The sequence below is a fragment of the Sciurus carolinensis genome, chromosome 15 (assembly GCF_902686445.1).
Source record: "Sciurus carolinensis chromosome 15, mSciCar1.2, whole genome shotgun sequence".
NCBI classification, from domain to species: domain Eukaryota; kingdom Metazoa; phylum Chordata; class Mammalia; order Rodentia; family Sciuridae; genus Sciurus; species Sciurus carolinensis.
The window spans coordinates 19,911,534-19,924,352 of NC_062227.1; positions in this window are offsets into that span (position 1 = coordinate 19,911,534).

Below are 12,819 nucleotides of genomic sequence, written 5' to 3' on the forward strand. Positions count from 1 at the left end.
AAGAGGATTTCAAACAACTGGGGAAACAGCTATAAAAAACTATAAGCAGATCTTAAAACTATTAGAAGCTGTCCATTTACCCAAAGAGGTAGCAGTAATCCATTGCCCTGGACATAAAAAAGGAATAGATGAAGTAACAGAAGGCAATAGATGAGCAGGTCAGCAAACCAAAGAAGCTGCTAAGGGGACTTTACAACAAATGACAACTTTAGCCCCTCTGATATGGACAGGTCCTCCCTCAGAGATAAGACCCCAATGCACCCAGGAGGAAACACAGCAGGCTTTATCTAGAGGAGGTAACCTCTTGCCTTCTGGGTGGATTCAGATGGACGATAACAAACTTTACTTACCTGCTAATTCCCAGTGGAAGATTTCACACACCCTACATCAATCTTTCCATTTGGGAAAAGAAAACACTCTCAAATTAACTCAAGAGATATTTGAAGGGAAGCATATGTCAAAAATGATTCAACAAATAGTCAGAGCCTGTGAGACATGCCAAAGGAATAACCCACTTAACTCTGCCAAAAAGCCCCCAAGACTACAAAGGACAGGACAATTCCCTGTATTGGCAACTTGATTTTAATCACATGCCAAAGAGTAATGAATTTCAAAATTTATTAGTTATGGTAGATACCTTTACTGAGTGGACTGAGGCCTATCCCTCCAGAACTGAACAGGCAGGAGAAGTAATCAAAGCCTTATTACAGGAAATAATTCCTTGATTTGGGCTGTCCTGCAGCCTCCAAAGTGACAATGGAGCTGCTTTCAAGGCTGCTGTCACTCAGGGAATATCCAAAGCCCTAGGCATAAAGTACCATCTCCACTGTGCATGGAGGCCCCAATCCTCAGGAAAGGTAGAAAAGACTAATGACATCCTAAAGAGGCATCTGAGAAAACTCACTCAAGAAACTCACTACCCATGGCCTATGCTTCCTCTAGCCCTACTCAAATCAGGAATACCCCCAAAACATTAGGACTCAGCCCATTTGAGCTCCTATATGGGAGGCCATTCCTAAGAAATGATATCCTTAAAGATCAGGATTTAGTGCAGATTTAGTGGCTCATATCACAAAGTTGGCCAAATTTCAAACTGAAATCTGTAAATATCCTGTATCTGAGCCAATCACTCTCCACCTCTGTATGAGCCTGGAGATCTAGTCATGACAAAAACCATACCTTCAAGTTCTCCAAATGTAGACCCTATTTGGAAAGGACCTTTTCTTGTAATCTTATCTACCCTCCCAGTAAAAGTGCTGGGACAAGAGAACTGGATTCACCACTCTCAAGTTAAAGCCTGTCATCCTGAGTCAACTCCCAAAGAAACTTCCTTCCAAGGAACTGAGGAACGATACTCCTGCTCTCTAATAGAAGACCTAAAATATCTCTTCTGCAGAGACAATGGTGATATGTAAACTTTTCTTCCTCTCTTTCTTTATTATTGTACGCAGATCCACTGAAACTAATTCTTTCCTAAATTGGGTCCAGCAATATGCCACTAAATTACAGAAAGACAATTGCTGCATATGTGGACTATTACCCCTTTCCAGCACCTCTGGACTACCTTCGTGGGTATCTCCTTTACAGGGAGATGACTGGATAAGTTTACAGTCCTTAATATTAGAACAAAAGATGGAAAGACCCTCCTTAAAAACTGCTACTCATACCAATGTTAGCTTATGGCCTATCAAGGAAACTGTATCACTACTGGGTCATAAAAAGGCTTTCACTTTAGAGCAGACCAATGTTCAAATTTCTACTGCTGTTAAGTCACATGCAGGCCCATTCACTTCTAACTCTCCACCACTACCATCAATATGTCACAGATACAAAGATGGTTATTATCAGGTTTGGGATGGAAATTTCTGGCTTACACCCACCACTGGGCATCTAAACCAAAAGGCCCCAATCTGTTGGGAACAACATAAGCATACTTATGATATATGGCCTAATAGTACTCGAGAATTAGGATGGACCCCAGAGTCACAATGCCAACAAATTGTAATTTTACAAGCCAATGATTGGTTTGGAACTAATTGGCTCTGTAGATCTGAAATTAACTGTCCAGCACCCAATGGAACACAATGGATATGTGGAACTAACTTATGGCCCTGGCTTCCCCCAGGCTGGATAGGAAGATGTACTATCTGGTACCCCTGGATGCAAGGGAGATGGACCCCAAGTATAGAACAGCCAGTAAATCTCCCCAATCTCAAACATAGATGGGGATGATCTGTTTTCCATTGGTATGATCATTTAGCATCAATGTTTATCCCGAAAATTAGTTTAGAAGATGTAATGTGGCATGTGGAGACTCTAAACAATTATACCCAATCCGCCCTCCATGATGTTGAAGAAAGCATTACTCTCCTTAACACAGAGGTGACATTTATGAGGAAAGCTGTCTTACAAAACCTGATAGCTTTAGATATCCTCACTGCAGCCCAAGGCAGTACTTGTGCCATTGTTAGAACTGAATGCTGTGTTTACATCCCTGACAACTCTAACAATGTGACTGACATCCTTAAAGATTTACATTCTCAGAGAGAGGCCATGTCCTCCCCACACTCATCATGGGAACAAATTCTTAGCTCCTGGTTCTCTGGTACCTCCTGGTGGAAAACATTAGTCTCTGTCATCATCATCATACTCATTGGTGTATTCCTATGTTGTGGCATTTACTGTTGCATTAATCTTATCCTGGTACTCATAACTTCTTGTTTCTCTTATAGACCTCCCATCTCTCAGCCCATTACTCCTCAACCAGACTTTTACCGTGGACTCCTCGATTGACCCGATTTCTAAAAATGAACTCCAAGCTGCTTGCCCCAAGCCGCCAACTTCCAGCTTGAAGAAGCCAGAGTGGTCATCGACCCCTTTCCTCAGCAGCATGGAGTTCCTAAGATTAGAAGGGGGAATGAAGCCAGAAATGGGGACAGGCAGTTAGTGTAGAAATAGGGAATCAGGTCAGATCTAGGAAATGGAGGTCATGAAAGCCATTTGCCTCTGGAAGTTGGAGACTGTGTGGGACAATGGAATGTCAAGCACCTGCAGAACCCATTGATAAGTAAATCTACCTGCCCTTGTCAGAGACTATAGGCAGAAAGATGCTGATTAATGCCCCCTGGGTCCTTACCTTCCTGAATCACTTTGGCCCTCCCCCTGCCCCATCTGCTTTTCACTTTTTACATCTCACCTGAAAAACCAGGCCTAATAACATAGGCAGGAAGGAAAGAGATAAAGGGAAGGGAATGGGAGAATAAAACCCATAGAAAGGACAAGATTTGCTCATCCCATGGATTACGCCTTTGGGTCCACTTCTTCCACCCAGGAGAAGTCTGCTTTTACTTTTCTTTAATAAAGCTGCATTTCCACTTTACGTTTGCCTCGGCATGCTTCTCTGGCATTATAATTCAACACCTGAGGAAGCAGGACTGTCACCGGTAAAGAGCAGTATCAGTATGTCAGAAGATAGGATCCCTTAGTCCTCCCATGTGTACCCTATCTTAGGCTTAGGGATACTCATTCTTTGTATTTGCAGTCCTTCTTTTTGTTTTGAGAGATTTGTTTACTCCAATCTCCCCTGTAAGCAGAGAGCTCTGCAGCTAACTGCTTTAAAGTCACTTCTCTCACAGTGTGAGCTTAAAGTGAAACCCAGAGATAAGAAAATAATCCTTCAGGCCTCTGCTTCAAGCATTGTAACTTCTAAAGAGGAGGAAACTGATGCCAATAATAACAGAGGCCTCCCACTAAGTAACAAAGGCCTACCACCATCTGCTCCTCCCCCTCTATACCCTTGGAATGAATTGACCTCTCTTTCTCCCTCTGGATTTCCTTCTGTGAAGCACCAAGTTTTAAAAGGGTCTTATTTTCTCCCAATAATCCATTTGCAGCATAAAATGTAGACTCCAAAATTTTACTCTCTGAGACTATCGAAAAAAGTGAAACAAAACCTGTAGTTCCCCCCCCCCATCCTGGGAAAAATGTGAAGAAAAGGCAGTAGAGATAGCAAAAGAGATGCCTCTCCAGCTACTCCTGTTTGTTCTCTGCAAGTAAAGGGAGAACAGGACATTCCTAAGCAATCAATTTCAAGAGAATCCTGTCTGGTCGCATTCCTCATGCCCCCCAACCCTATCCCAACCAAAAGAGTGAACCAACAGCTCCACCTACTGGAAAAGAAAAATCCCTATGGGAGGTGGCTGGTGTGGAGAAAATAACCCTACCTGTGGCATGTCGCAGTAAAGAGTATGATATAGCAGCCCCATTTCTCAAGCATAGTGGGAGATAATGTTTCATAATTTTCTGCATCCAAACCTGACCTGATTCCCAGTGAGGAAAAAAGGATAAAAAGCCCTAGGCAATTTCCCTCACCTGACCTTGCTGTAGCCTGCAGCAAGCTCAGTGGTGGATCAACCTGAGAGTGAAGAAAAGTGTCCATTTTAAAATTCTCCTGGGCTGCTACACAAACTCACTGTCTCCCTCCCTCTCACCCCTTCTCCCTGCCTTCCTCTTTCTCACTCTCTCATGCTATAATTAATGATCATTATCACTTTTCTTCTAGGATTCTTGTTTTGTTTTTCTTAAATGCTATTTTGAGCTCACAATTTTGATCCTACATACGTAGGTTAATGATTTGTTGATCAGTTCTGTTTTTTATCCAACTCTAGGGCTATTTTTGAACATTTTTTACATTTCAATGGAGATAAATGTTACAAGGCCTTTGTTTTTGTGTTATGTTTATATCATGTTTTCTGATGTCATATTGTCTATGTGCATGTATATATCATGTACATGTTATTTAAATTAAGCATGCATAAAATGGATTCAAATAGTTTTAATTCACCTGATTTAAAAAGCTTCAATTTAAATTGGGTAAACTATTAAAAATAAAAGGTCTTTGAAGATAACTTGCAAGTCTCTATGTGCTCAAATAATAAAATGTTGACATTTATAAATGTCTAACATTAATTGTATCCAGGACTTTTCCACAGGAAAGAGTCAGCACAAATTGTTTAATACACTGGTCTGATATCTTTGTTTTACAGTAAAATAAATAAATTAGACTTAACATATACAAGATTACTCAAATGTGTTTGTTAGAGACATCTGATTAATTTGCAAAGTTAAAATGCTAATTATTAAATAACAATGAGCACTCTTAACTCCTTAAATTCCAGGGGGTAACATACTTAAATGTTATTGGTGTTTTCATAGATTGGTGAATAAAAAGGATTTAAAATTGCTTTGTGTCATCACTAATAACAAGGTAACTAAGAGTTAAGTTCTAACAGGTACAATTCTATATACAAAGGGCTCCAAAAGATTCAACTGTGTTTAAATTAGTGTACTATAAAAAACAAAGTGTTTAATATTGTTAAAATGGAGTGATTTAACTAAACTCAGAAATTGCATAAGAATTGTTTCAGGATGCGAAAAATAAAGGGTCAACAGATAGAAAGAAAAAATAAAAGGTTCTACTTATGGAAATATATTTAGTGAAAAACAAAATGTTTCTGGATAAGAAAATGCTTCTGTGGTAAATATGAGTGTCTAAGTAAGTGCTAAGACAGTGTGTGTGAAAGTAAAGGGCAAATTTCAACAAATATGCATGTAACTAAGTTGGTTATATATATATGTGAGATCAACAGTTAAAGCTACTTAAGATTTTTCCTAAGGTCAAATACTAATGTACTGATATAAACCAAAAGTTTAATGTATAAGTTAAAATTACAAGGATTTCTTAGAAACACTAATTTACTGTAAACATGATATCTGTTCAGTTTTCTTCTTTAGAAAAATTACTCTTGAAAATTGGAGTTATACAGTTATGGTTAAACAACAATTGTTAGAGTATTATACTAAATTACAGAGTCTAAAGTTTTCTTTAAAAAACTAAATTTGGTTAATATAAAGGTATTAAGATAATTGGAATGGTCATTATTTGTATATTAAATGTGTTCATTTCTTCCAGGTATACAAGTCTTTAAAGCAGAAATTTATCAAGCTGCTCCTCTCCAAATTAAACTTGCCTGTAATGGTAATTTAAAACTTATAAAGAGTAAATTTTATTGGGGATTTGTTTTTATCATTTAATGCTCTATTATAGGACTAATTAAGAGTAGGCTATATGTAAAATTTGTTACTTTTTCCACTGAGATAAAAAATTTCAAATGAAATGTATTTCTTAAAATTAGTGAGAGTTTGATTTCTTTAAAGGTTAATATCATGAAACATAAAAAACATTTTGTCATTTTTTCACACAAAAGAAATTTAAGAGCTCTCTTAGCCTTTCTTTGATTTATGTTTTGGTTATAATGTTAAATTGTGTTGACTAATGCTCATATAGACTCAGGAAACAATATATGTAAACTTAAAATGATATTTAAGGAAGTCAAACTCACCATCAGAATTACAACACTTAGGATTTGTGAGAGGCCATGCCTTACCTCAGATAAGGTCTGCATCCCACCTTACTGCATGTTAGAGTGGCTCCAAAATAAGATAGACTTCAACCTCTTTAAAGTTATAGTCAGGTCAGCAAAGGGAGGAACTACCTTAAAGAAAAATTCACTCAAAGGTGAAAACAAGTCAAGTTAAAAACCAAAAATAAGCCCAAATGCCTGGGAATACAAATCATATCTCAATAATAACCCTGAACATTAATGACCTAAACTCATCAATCAAAAGACATAGACTGGCAGAATGGATTAAAAAGAAAGACCCAAAAATATGCTGCCTTCAAGAGACTCATCTCATAGAAAAAGACATCCAGAGACTAAAGGTGAAAGGATGGGAAAACCACGCACATGGACTACGTAAAAAAGTGGGGGTTTCCATCCTTATTTCTGATAAAGTGGACTTCAAGCCAAAGTTAGTGATAAGGGATAAAGAAGGACATTTCATACTGCTTAAGGGAACCACAAATCAGGAAGACATAACGAAGGTAAATATTTATGCCCCAAACAGTGGTGCATCCATGTACATCAAACAAATCCTTCTCAATTCCAGGAATCAAATAGACCACAACACAATAATTCTGGGTGACTTTAACACACCTCTGTCACCACTGGACAAATATTCCAAACAAAAACCAACCAAAGAAACCATAGAACTCAATAACACAATCAATAACCTAGATTTAATAGACATATATAGAATATTACATCCATCAATGAGTGAATTCCCTTTCTTCTCAACAGCACATGGAATCCTTCTCTAAAATAGACCATATGTTATGCCACAAAGCAGTCATTAGTAAATGCAAAACAAAAAAACAGAGTTACTGCCTTGTGTTCTCTCAGATCATAATGGAATGAAATTAGAAATCAATGACAAAATGAAAAACAGAAATTACTTCAACACCCAGAGACTAAATAATATGCTATTGAATGAAACATGAATAACAGAAAATGTCAGGGAAGAGATAAAAAATTTTCTTAGAGGTAAATGAGAATGATGATACAACATATCAAAATCCCTGGGACACTATGGAAGTAGTACTAAGAGGAAAATTCATTGCATGGAGCACATTCAAGAAAAGAATAAAAAGTCAACAACTTTAATGACCTTACATTACAGCTCAAAGTCCTAGAAAAAGAAGAACAGAATAACAGGAAAGTAGTAGAAGACAGGAAATAATTAAAATCAGAGCTGAAATCAGTAAAATTAAAACAAAAGAAACAATTCCAAAAAATGACAAAACAAAAAGTTGGTTCTTTGAAAAATAAACAAAACAGACAAATCCTTAGCCACACTAAGAAAGAGAAGAAGAGAGAAAACTCAAATTACTAAAATTCGTGATGAAAAAGGAAATATGACAGATATCATTGAGATACAGAACATAATGAGAAGCTACTTTGAAAACCTGTATTCCAACAAAATAGAAACTACCAAAGACATTGACAAATTTCTAGAGACATATGCTCCTCCCAAACTGAACCAGGAGGACATACACAATTTAAACAGATCAATATCAAGCAATGAAATAGAAGAAGTCATCAAAAGCCTACCATCCAAGAAAAGCCCAGGACCAAATGGATCATCAGCCAAGTTGTACAAGACCTTCAAAGAAGAACTCATTCTAATACTTCTCACAGTATTCCAGGAAAAAGAAAAGGAGGAAATCCTGCAAAACTCATTCTATGAAGCTAATATCACCCTCATACCCAAATCAGGCAAAGATGCATCAAGGAAAGAAAATTTTAGACCAATATTCTTGATGAATATAGATACAAAGATCCTTAACAAAATACTGGCAAACTGTATCCAAAAACATATTAAGAAAATTGTGCACCACAATCAAGTGGGTTTCATCCCTGGAATGCAAGAATGGGTTAACCTCCCTAAATCAATAAACATAAGCCATCATGTCAATAGACATAAAGATACAAATCATATGGTTATTTCAATTTATGCAGAAAAAGCGTTTGACAAAATACAACACCCCTTTATGCTCAAAACACTAGAAAAAATAGGGTTAGTAGGAATATACCTGAACATTGTAAAGGCTATTTATACTAAGCCCATGGCCAACATCATTCTTAATGGAGAAAAACTGAAAGAATTCCCTTTAAAAATGGAAACAAGACAGGGATGTCCCCTTTCACTACTTCTTTTCAATATTGTCCTTGAAATATTAACCAAAGCAATTAGACAGACTAAAGAAATTAAAGGGATATGAATAGGAAAATAGGAACTTAAGATGTCACTATTGCTGATGACATGATTCTATATTTACAGGATCCAAAAAAGTCCTCCAGAAAACTTCTAGACCTTATCAATGAATTCAGCAAAATATCAGCAAAATAAAACCAACATGCATAAATCTAAAGCATTTTTATACACAAGTGATGAAACATCTGAAAGGAAAATGAGGAAAACAACTCCATTAGCAATAGCCTCAAATAAATAAAGTACTTGGGAATCAATCTAACCAAAGAGGTAAAAGATCTCTAAAATGAAAACTACAAAACATTGAAGAAAGAAATTGAGAAAGACCTTAGAAGATGGAAAGATCACCCATGTTCTTGGATAGGCAGAATTAATAATGTCAAAATGGCCATGCTTCCAAAGGCACTAAACATATTTAATGCAATTCCAATTAAAATTCCTATGACATTTCTTATGGAAACAGAAAAAAGAATCATAAAATTCATCTGGAAGAACAAAAGACCCAGAATAGGCAAAGTAATCCTGGGCAGGAAGAGTGATGCTGGAGGTATCACTATACCAGATGTTAAACTCTACTATAGGGCAATAGTAACAAAAATCACATGGTATTGGCACCAAAATAGACAGGTAGACCAATGGTACAGGTTAGAAGACACGGAGACATACCCACTTAAGTACAGTAACCTCATACTAGAAAAGGGTGCCAAAAACTTACAATGGAGAAAAGATAGCTTCTTCAAAAAATGGTGCTAGGAAAACTGGAAATCCATATGCAGTAAAATGAAACAAAACCCCTCTCTCTCACATTGTACAAAAAATCAATTCAAAATGGATCAAGGATCTAGGAATTAGACCTGAGACCCTTCACCAAATAGATGAAAATGTAGGCCTGAATCTCTATCATGTTGACTTAAGACTAGACTTCGTTAACAAGATCCCCATAGTGCAAGAAATAAAAGCAAAAATTAATAAATGGGATAGATTCAAATTAAAATTTTATCCTCAGCATAGAAAACAATTAACAATGTGAAAAGAGCCTACAGAGTGGGAGAAAATCTTTTCCACACACACTAATCTCCAAAGTTTATAAAGAACTTAAAAAACTTTATACCCAAAATACAAAGAAACCAATCAATAAATGGCCTAAGGAAATGGGCATACACTTCACAGAAGAAGATATAATGTGATCAACAAATATATGAAAAAGTGCTCAGCATACCTGGTAATTAGAGAAATGCAAATTAAAACCCCCTAAGATTTCATCTAACTCCAATTAGAATGGCTATTATCAAGAACACAAGCAATAATAAGTGTTGGCATGGATGTGGGGGAAAAGGCACATTCATACATTGCTGTTGGAGTTGCAAATTGGTAGAGCCACTCTGGAAAGCCGTATGGAGATTCCTCTGAAAGCTTGGAATGAACCCACCATTTGACCCAGCTATCCCTGGGTTTAAACACAAAGGACTTAAAATCAGCATACTACAGTGATGCAGTCACATCAATGTTCATAGCAGCTCAATTCACAACATCTAGATTGTGAAATCAACCTAGATGCCCTTCAATTGATGAATGGATAAAGAATCTGTGGTCTATATACACAATGGAATTTTATTCAGTCATAAAGAATGATAGAATTATGGCATTTGCTGGTAAATGGATGAAGTTGGAAAATATCATGCTAAGTGAAATAAGCCAAGTCCCCAAAACCAAAGGTTGAATGTTTTCTCTGATAAGTGCATAGCAATATATAACAATGGGGCTTAGCAAGGGTAGAGAAAAATGAAGATACTTTGAAGGGTGTAGAAGAAAAGGGAGTGGGAGGGGGTGGGGATCAAAAAACAGTACAATGAAACAGTATTACCCTATATATATGTATGATTATATGAATGGTGCTAATATACAATGTGTACAACCATAGAAATAAAAAGTTGAACCCATTTGTGTACAATGAATCAAAGTGTGTCTGTAAAAATAAAATAAAATATTAAAAAAATAAAGTTATAGTCAGAGGATTGGTTCTTGTTGTGGAATTACTGTGATCTCAAAAGGGGATATATTGTAGAACCAAAATGCTCAGCAAAAATTCAAGATAGCTATTATACAAGCTGAATGTATTTTTACTCTTGCTAATTTCATTTTGTAAAACTGTTACCAGTTAATATTTGCAGAGGTACTGCTTCAAGAACACACAACCTAGGTAACTTGTGATAATCCATCACCTACAGAACAGATAGTATGTAAAGGTAAATTCCAGTACTAATATAGACTCCAGTTAAAAAAAGAAGGGTAAATAACTGTAAAGTTATAGACACTCATGTTAAAGCCCACTACTCTTGATTTATGTCTGGTAAGACTGTCTTCCTCGATATTTAAGATCAAACTTAAGATTGACATTAAATACAGAGACCAAGAAAAACCAGTATTTGGCTCTTGCCCTCAAAGTCAGCCTGAATCCAGGAAACAAGAGGATTTCTCTGTGGGGCTTTGCAAATGTGGGTCACACGACCTCCCAATCAAGGAAATTGATAAGACCACGGGAGGATGGAAAGTCAATCAGTGCACTTGCTGCAGAGGAGGATCTTTGGAAAAGGGAGACATCCCTGATGCTTCCAAGAGAAACCATTTCATCAAGGAGACCTTATCTAGCAAATGGCACTAAAGGACCTAAGAAACTGCTCTCAAGTTCTCCATGAGTGAACACTGTGGGAGCTCAGCTGACTCTTAACAATATAGGAACAAGTCAATTTGATCATCTTTATCATAAACATCTAGAAAAAGTTAAAACCAAAACATTCTTGGGCATTTAAAAGAAACAATAGCTAAATGTAACTTATAAAATACACTTGTGTTAGCCCACTAGAATAAGTAAAGTTTGGAAGTTACAAAAGAGAGATTCTTAGGCAAATGTGCCTGATAACTATCAAGAGAAACTGTCAGAGTCAGAAATTTTTAGTCAGTTTAAGGCCTACAGACCTTCCTAAGCTATACAGGTAGGATTAATTTATGTTTGCTAGTATTATTATCTGGCCACAAGTAACTGAAATATAGAGATCTCCACTAAACACAGGTTATACCAATAAAAAGATATTTTACAAAATCAGATGACACAAAGTAGTTTAGTTATATTTTCTGGGGACATCAATGAAATTAAGAGTTAAATATGGTGTTTACATTCTTGATAACTTGGATAATGTTAACAATGATAACAAGGCCACATAAAGACCTTGTTCTCTCCAGTCTTTGTTAGGCCTTGTTATGGGAACAACTTCTCAGTTCTTCCACCTCCTAGTAAGGGATTATTGACTTCTGTCATCTTCATGACATGTTCCAGATGCTGCAACATTTATTTTGTATTAATCTTATTTCAATACTCACGTCTTTTGTTTCTCTCTCATAGAAGCACCCACCACCTGATGACTTTGCAACCTGCTCTTCCCCAACCAGACTTCTACCTTGGACTCCTCAATTGACCCAGTTTCTAAGAGGGAACTCCAAACTGCTTGCCCCACGTTGCCCCCTTCCAGCTCAAAGGAGCCAAAGCAGTTGTCACTCCCTTTTCTTACAGCAGTAAAGAGTTTCTAAAGCAAAAGGGGAAAATGAAGCCAGAATTGTGGACAGGCAGTTAGTGTAGAAATAGAGGAACAAGTCAAATGAAGAAAATGGAGGCCAAGAAAGTCATCTGCCTCTGGAAGTTGGAGACCTCCCCTGGGAGAATGGAATGTCAAAGATCTGCAGAGTCCAATGATTATCAGACTTACCTGACTGAATCACTTTTCCCTTCCACTGCCCATTCTCTTCTCACTTTATGCATCTTCCTGCACAACCAGGCCTATTCACATAGACAGGAAGGGGAGACAAGAGGGAAAGAACTGGAGAACAAAAGAAACCTTAATCTATAAAGGATGTAGGGTGTCCTCACTTCTTGGGACTTTATAACATCAGCCATGGCCCCCTTCTCCCTTCCAGGAGAAGTCTTATGTTATTACCTTTAAATAGAACCTGCTTAATTGCTAAATCCTACTATAATGTCAGGATTACCCTGCATACTCTTTCTTCTAATACTTGCAGTTATAAAATGTTTGTGGTCCACTTTCAGCAAAAGAATCACAAGGGTTTAGGTCAATCAAGTCCTCCTGAAGGAATCCC